Here is an 8,332-nt window from a genome sequence, read left to right as displayed (position 1 = left end):
TCTCCAAATGACATTTTAATTTTCTGCAGCACTCTCAAAGATACTGTGACCAGTACTTTGCCTTGGAAGGGATGTAGCAAATTATATCACATAAAGGCAAGGGACTGTCCCCATGCCCCTGTGCTTGGACATGCAGAGATACCCAAAGCAGCCAGTGTGCTGGGTTAGCTTGCAATGATTCCCTGCAGTGCTCTGATTCCCTGCAGCTCTCTGTCCCCCTGCAAGAGTCACAGCCTGTGATAATGGGGCTGTGTTGATTTTCTGCCTTCCCTTCCTGGCCTTGCACATGTAGGAGAAAAAAAAGAACAATCTCCAAGACCTCCAGCTGGCAAGAAGGTGAGAAGCTATACCCAGTAAAAAAATTAAGTGTGTGCTTAATGTTAAATCTGTGAATCTCACTAAATTTGCATGTGTTAAATGGTGACATTTTTATAGGACCATAGAGCACTCTTAGAAGCTGAAAGCTCTCAGCATAAACACAGACTCCTGTTATTCATGGGATTCATTTGTCCATATTTTCTTAGAATAGAAAATGAAGAAAAGTGTTAATTTAACTTTTTAAAATTGTTGTTTAACACTACAAGCTGCCAGGACATGCAAACAGGCTAGGCTTGAATCCTGTGCACTGTTCCAGGTTGAAAATACATACAAATATCTGAGAGATGTAAATGTAAATCAGGATATTAGGGCAATATTTTACTTTTGGAATTTTGGGTAGAGACTGAAGCTGGCAGGGAATAAAGAGTTCACCTCCTGCCTTTCACCTATATAACACTGTTTTTATTCTCATCAGATCCCTCTTATGAGCAGGGAGGAATGGGTTATTAAAATATCCAACCGGTATTTTCAATAGGTACCTGTCAAAAAAGGGATTTACACATGATAAGCTAAGACAGTTGTAGAGCTATGGAAGACAGAAGAGGCCACAAAGTGCTGAATCTTTTGTGGATTAAGCCCAATTTACTTCCCAGATATCAAAATATACTTTCTGTCTTTTCTGTGCAATGTCTGTAATCTCTTTTATTTGTACATTCACGAACTGCTGGAGCCCTCTGTCGCTGCTGATTCCTGCAACTCGGGGGCCATAGGGTCTGGCACAGCCCCACACAGGTTGGGAATGCCCCAGAACCAGAAAATTCAGTCCCACTCGACATCTTTTAGCCTAAGTTCCACAACCTATCTCCTCTTGCAGGTGACTGAGGAGGAGAGGAACAAAGCAGGATCAGGACCAACATGGTGTCTCCTAATACCTGTCTATGAACGAGAATTTAAATGACATTTCAAATGAAGAAGAAAAAGATCCCCCTTGTCTAGTTTGTGCTGAATACTTTTCCCCATGCCCTTCCTCATGTTTAATTTTTAGTCATTTGCACTCTGATAGAGATCAAAGACTTCTGTCAAAATACTGTTTGCACTGAAGTAGGTATTTTGCAAACATACAGGGAGATATTTTTCTCCCCTGGTGTATCAAAATTTAAAACTAGTCTGAAATGACATGTGAAAGGAATGATTCCTACAGACTTCTGCCTCTTGATTGCTTGCATTTTTAATAGAATTATAGTAAAATAGTCTATTTTCACTTTATGCACCTTATAACCCTTGACTTGCAGAGACATTTAGCAGAAACAAGCATACACAGGAATGATAATTCATAAACTGTTACAGAAATAGTCAGTGAGCTGGTTCAAAAGATCTGAGCTGATGTTTCATGACAAGGTGCTATTTTCCTGCTAGAAGGCATTTTATGTTAGAGAAACATTCAGTAGACTTTTATAATTTTATCTGAATGACATAAGAAAATAAGTTCAGGATTTTTTAGGAAACCAGGTGAAAACTCCAAACAAATACATTTAAGAAAGAAGGAAACTTAAAGCACTCAGGAGCAGAGTCATTATGCATATCTCTTTATCATTTTATCTGCAGGAAGGGAAGATCACTTGCAGGTTGGCAGCAAGGAATTGTAACCTCAGGAGAAGGAAACCTCTCCTCCCCCAACCAAAGAGAAATCTCATCTGATATATTAGCACTTCAAGTCTTCCTGTTTTCTAAACAAGTTCAGGTGCTTCCTGTGTACATTTTTAATAAGGAAAAGATAAATCCAATAGGTAAATTTTAAGACCAAATCAACCATGGCTTTCCAAGCTAAAAGAAGGACATATTTCTGTTAGGACAGCCATCTGTAACACCAAGAAAATATTTTGGAGATGCTGTTTGTCCCTTTACCAAAACCAAACAAGCACATGACCAATGGGATGCTGCTCTTGCTAAAAGGTTTTTCTGTCCAAATTATTCTTCTGTTTTTAGCTAAGGTCACCCTGGAGCCCATTTCCCCTCAGCTTCTGAGAGACGCTGCCTCAAACCTCCACCATTGGAGAGGCCCACGAGTCAGAGCAAGATTCTGTCTTCCCTCTCATGACCCTGAACTTAACCACCATTGCATGGACAGCAAGCAGGATGGTCCCATGGCTGCCACCACCAGCAGCTGGCTACTGTCCTGGCACAACCACGAGCAGCACACGTGCTCCTGGCAGGCAGCACACGGGGAAGCCCCGCATCCCCCAGAAACCATCATACCCTCCACTCCTTGCTGTGGCCATTCCTCCTCAAGAGCTCACACGTGCCCTTGCAAGCACATTTGCCACTCCAAATCTGTTTTCCCACAGGACATTTTGCTTTATCATAACAACCTGTTAACATTTCCTGGACTGCCACATATTGTCCAGGCTCTTTTATGCAGGCTGCGGAAAAAACCCTCCACCTTTCCATTTCAGATCCTTTTTTCTCTGTCTGCAAAAAATTCCCCATGAGAATGTTGCTTTTATTGTTGCTGTATATTTTTATCTTGCCCCTTTATACTCAACAAATTGCTGCCCCCTCCCCATGCCACCTGTTCTCACCTCCGGCCAGCGCTTTCTTTAGTTTTTAATTACCATTTCACTTACCTGTTATGACTCTATGCAGAATCACTGACACTAGAAAACACGCTGCACATTGCTCTCCTGTCATTGAGATGCTGGCTAGACTGGTTGTTGTCTTGGCCATGGGGACAGGATTCCACTCAGAGACCCTAAGCAATTATCTTTCTTCTTCCCCTTTGAGGTTGGAGCATAGTATTGGTAATTAAATTCATACTTCTGTTTGTTGTGGTTTTTTCCCTATATGTTCCCATTTCCCAGAAACCTTAGGCAAAGGATTTTCTGCCAGCATGAGGAAGAAGGATCTGAGGCTGGTTTGGTTTAACTCTGGAGTACAATCTGGATTTAACAGTTACATGGTGAATCGTTACGTATTTTTATTTTTTATTAAAAAAAATGCCCTAGATATTTTGCCAAGCAGCTGAGACTTTATTAGGCCATGTACACAGTTTGCTACACCAGGACCTGCCTGGAATGCATTTTTTTCAGGGTGAGATATTCAAAGGCTAAAAATGAACTCCTGGCTACAATCAGCAAGAAGTGGACAGGGAAAGGGAAATCCCCTGAGGTGGGTCCCCTTGGCTGGAATCACTAGCTGTGTTTTCCAGTCAGCCAGCCAGGCTCTCTTCTCTCTTTTGCATTTCTGGGCCTTGTTTGCTGCCACACACTACAGACCCCAAGCAAACAAATCTCTCTCAGTATTTTCAGGTCATTGCCAAGCTCTTGCGCTGTCAGCTGCCAAGCCCTATCTGAGTTCTCAACTGCACAGGCCCTTTTCTCCCTGCCAGACCACTTTCTTCTATACAGTTGTGCCATCTCCCTCCACCACTTCCTAATTTGTTTGTCTTCAAAGCCATTCATTATTTCCCCATTTCATTTCACTGCAGAGGTCCCATCCAAGGACCATTGAAATGTTTCCATCAGCTTCAATGGGATTTGAATCAGGCCCAGCATCTTTGTCTTTTTCAGGCATCCTCAGCTGCCTCTGGGTCAATATTTCTTCTCTTTTTGCAGGGCTCCTTTTTCCCTCCCCTTTTCATTCAGCAGTGGAATATGTTATGGGACCTCCTCTCTCCTGCATGGCCCATACATGCTGGCAAAGATATCTGTGGGCCAGCGAGAGAGAGGAGCTGGAAGAAGGTGTAGAAATTGCAGTGCATGAACCTTGGCTGAAGGCAGAACCACCTTTCAAAAGGTTGGATATCTTCAATTTACTTTTAACATGGCTCTCATATTTGGCAATATTTCTTGGGTTTTGCCACAGTTTTGTGTAAATTAAACAATTATCAGCTGCACAGAAGATGCAAGCCAGACAAATGGTGCATTAGGCTGCTGCTGAAGTTTCAGAGATATGCTATGGAAGAGGACTGCCTTGGACAGTGTACACCTTCACTGAAATCAAAAGGACTCTGGAGATTTACAGCAGATAAGTATTTGTCCCCAAAAATACAAATCCAAACAAATATATAAATAAATAAAATATGATTCAGACCTTTGAAAAAAGGAACCCCAGTTGCAGTCATGGGTGCAGTTAAAATTTCAGCTCCCACTGTTTTTTTTTTCTGAATTACACAAAAGATAGTTACATCTCTTTTAGCAAAGTAAAACTCCAGATGCAGGAACTGTTTTTGGCCTGCCTCCATAAAACACAGTTAAGGACTTTCACTTCTACTAAATGCCTTTTTCCCCATCATAGACATTTACCTCCGCATGGAAGACTTATCTACCTTTCAAGCATCCTCTGCTGCTACGGCTTTGTTTGCTTATAGCAAGATCGTCTGTTAATGGCAGCCTAAAGCCTTTGTGCTTCTTTGGCACGATCATTTCCCCCTACCTGCTGTGCTGACAGCCTTGTGCATTGTTCAGGTCCAAGCCCAAGTCCCACCCCTCTGCAGGCACGGATGAGCTGCTTTGCTGGGAGCCAAGACAGGCTGGGTGTACTTGTACCATGAGCAGCGAGGAGAGCACATCCAAGAGCAAACTTCACCCCTTTTGCAATGCTTTTTCTCTCGTCTAAGAGGTGGAGCTGGTATTTTCGCATGGCAGAGGCGCTGATAATTTGAAGTTTTAATTTCATCATTCCTGCAAATTCTGGATTGTCTGGGATCCAGCAAACACCCTGCTAGGGTGTGACTGCTCCAAGCCCATTGAAATCAGCAGGAGTCTTTCTGAACTATTGAATTGCAGACTTTCCTCAGGGTTGTGTACAACGCCACAGACTTAATTACCATGTTCCTGGCTGAGATAAATATGCAAATGGACTTTTCAGCTGGAGGGCCTTAAAATACAGGTTGGACACATGGCAACTAATGACTTGATTTGGGCTATATGCAAACATTTGCCGACCAAAGGCCTCCTCCTATTCCCATGGAAGCAAAAGGCACAATTATTACCAGCTCCAGGGAAAGCACCGCTTGGATGCCTTCTTTAAATAGTGGCCCATGTTCTCAAGCAGATCAAATCTGTCAGCAGCCTTTCCTCAGCCTTCCCTTCTTCTTCTCTCCCTGATCTGCTGTGATAAGAGAATGTTCATAACACAGATTTTATCATAAATGTTAGAGATTTATGCACCTGCAGGTTTCACAGCTGCAGGGCAGGCATCTTCTTGCAAAAGCAGCTCCATCTATATTCAACATGTGGGTTGTTTTCACAAAGAAGTGGGAGCCTTTCCCCAGAAGAAGGAAATCAGCATCTTAAATTTACTCACACAACCACTCTCCTCAGCAGCGACTGCACGATACCACCACGTGATCTGCGTTAAGGTGCTGAGCATGAATTCAGGCTCTCTCAAATCATTAAAGCTTATTTGTATGGCCGAAGGTGAAGGGTAAGAGAAGATTCAGCCCCACAAAGCTTGGCTTGCTGACTCAGCTCCATGGGACTCCAAGGCCAGCTGTAAGCAGACTTGTTAAATCAGCTTCTGTTACGGGGTAAAAACATCTGCTGGAAACCTGATGTCCCTAATAACTCACAATTCCCATACTGTATTTATTGGCATTCATAGTCTATTTTTGACTTTTTTTTTCCCTATCAAAGAGCTGCAATCAATAAAACACCATTTCACTCATGTGCTTTTGAGAAGGCTTGTGTCCAGAGACACAAACCGTGACTGGTGCACTGCTTAAGGAGATCAGTGCAGTATTTTTCAACAGTGCAAGAAAGCCTGGAGTGTGTGCTAGGAATGGTTTCACACCACCTTCTCCTGAGGGGCACCACAGCACAGAGAGGTACAGTGAAACAGCAGGAAGAATTAGGATAAAAGGCCATTTCTTTACTGCTGCCATGGAGGTTTTGCTGGGATGTGATGAAGGAGTGGGACAGCTGGAGGAGTGGTAGTGAGAGGTGGGTGACAGGAATTTCTGGGAATCACACTTACCTGGAGGAAGGCACTGGTGGGACAGTACCTGCCAGCTTGTCACCAAGAGCTCTGTGATGTTCTGTGTCAAGACACCAGGCCGAATATTTGAATTCACCCAGGATTACCATGTTATAATAAACTTCATAAGGTACAGACCTGTGGTTCTAAATGTCCAGTTTTGTGCTGGTACTTTGTATCTTATTTTTCTGTGTGCCTGCAGTCAAACACTGAGCTTTCCTTTGGCAGAGAAATACTTGGATAATTGAATATGAAAGCCAATGATACCATTTTTTAACATGAAGTGAAATGCTGTGAGTCCCTTCTGACTAGAAGGTTGAAAAGGGCAGAAGTTTGATAGTGCTGCTCCATTCATGTCCACCAATCAGCAATTAAGGGATCACAACAAAATACAGAAAAATAAGTTATTTGCAAAAGTTGCCTCTTAAATTACTCCAATTTGTGTCAGGAAAGACATCTAAAATAGAGGTTTGAAAACACGAGAGCAAGAGTATTACAGCAACCATGCAGTGTGCATTCCAAAGAAATGACAAAGCCTTGCTGCAGTATTTGACACCACAAAAATACCCTGGGAAAGGAGAAAGGTTCAGTGGGAAAGCAAGACAATATGAAGGGATCCAGGAAAGCAACCAACTGATCTCTATTAATTCCACTTCTTCCCCCCTCCACATATTTATGCCAAAGCAGCTCACTACACTAATCAGACAAAGAGGGGTGTTGATAAGCAGAGGTTGATGGGAAACAAGGGAAAATAAAATATTAGACACATACAGAGATAAAAGGGAGTCAACAGTCTAAGTATAAAGTAATAATGTGTGTTCATATGTGTGTCAGTATGAACACCTGTAAGCGTGCAGAAGTGTGTGTGTGTTTGGGCAATGGTTGAAAGCATTAAAAAAGAAATCTATTATTGCCTCTTTAATATTACATTTGTAAAAAAAATAGAATTCAATCATAGCTCTACCTAAGTACATGGATTGTTAATTCAGAATCTAAAACTCACAGTATCCATAAAAATATAACCCTTCCTTGACAATACTGTTGAGAATTAATTGATATTTATGGAAGAAAAGAGTTTTAGATGGTCATAGAAGAATCATGTAATTTATATCCAGTCAATGAGAAGACAGGGAGAGGAAAGCTCAAGGTAGCTAGTGCTGGTGAAAGTTTGTTTTATTTTTGTGAAGTTGTTGAGAACCATACAGGGTGCCTGCCATGCATTAACCTGTTTGGATGAAGATTCACAGCAGGTTGCTTCAGCATATTGGTGTCCTCTGCAAATCATCTGGACAGCTGGGACCATGAAATTCACCCAGATCCAAAAAAAGTTGACCCTCACCAAACCTCAGTGCCCTCTAAGGCCATATGTGCAGACCACTTCACATTTTGCACTTGTTTTGCCACTGTGGAATGACAAAAATGCTCTTGTCAAGTGGACATGAGATTTTCAGGTCCTTCCACACAGAAAACTTGTCAGCAAAACTTGTCAGATGTTTTTTAACTACAGCATTATAGACACATTTCCCCTTTATTTTTAGTGTCATCTCTGTACCATGAAATAAATAAATAAAGAAAAGACAAAAGCCTGTTTGACTCAATTTTGTGCTTCTGAACCAAGTATAATCCCATCAGTTTGGTTCCATCATTTGTAGTAAACTCTTCACTAATCTAAGACAGGTGCTGCAGGGTGTTAACATTTAGTCTCCTAGTAGAAAAGTGGGTGCAAAGTTAAACCACATGTTCTACTTATAAATAAGTGAGGTGTGATTAGGCAAAGTCTTTAAAACATGGGCTCAGACACACACACACACACACGCACACAGAGTTTGCAAGGGAAAGATGCTGACACTTACAGGCTGTGTTGTGCAGTTATGGTCTGGACTTAACTCTTTGCCAGGTGGATCGCTCTGTAGAAATCTGAGGGGCAAAAGGTTATGCTGAGCTCATTACTGTGGACAGCTTTTAAAACAAAAGCGATAATATGGACATTCCGGGGATGATGTGTTTCATTAATATTTGCCCACTGCTAGGCTGTGTGAAG

Source organism: Corvus cornix, chromosome 7 (assembly GCF_000738735.6).
Source record: "Corvus cornix cornix isolate S_Up_H32 chromosome 7, ASM73873v5, whole genome shotgun sequence".
NCBI classification, from domain to species: Eukaryota; Metazoa; Chordata; class Aves; order Passeriformes; family Corvidae; genus Corvus; species Corvus cornix.
This window is presented reverse-complemented; position numbering follows the sequence as displayed.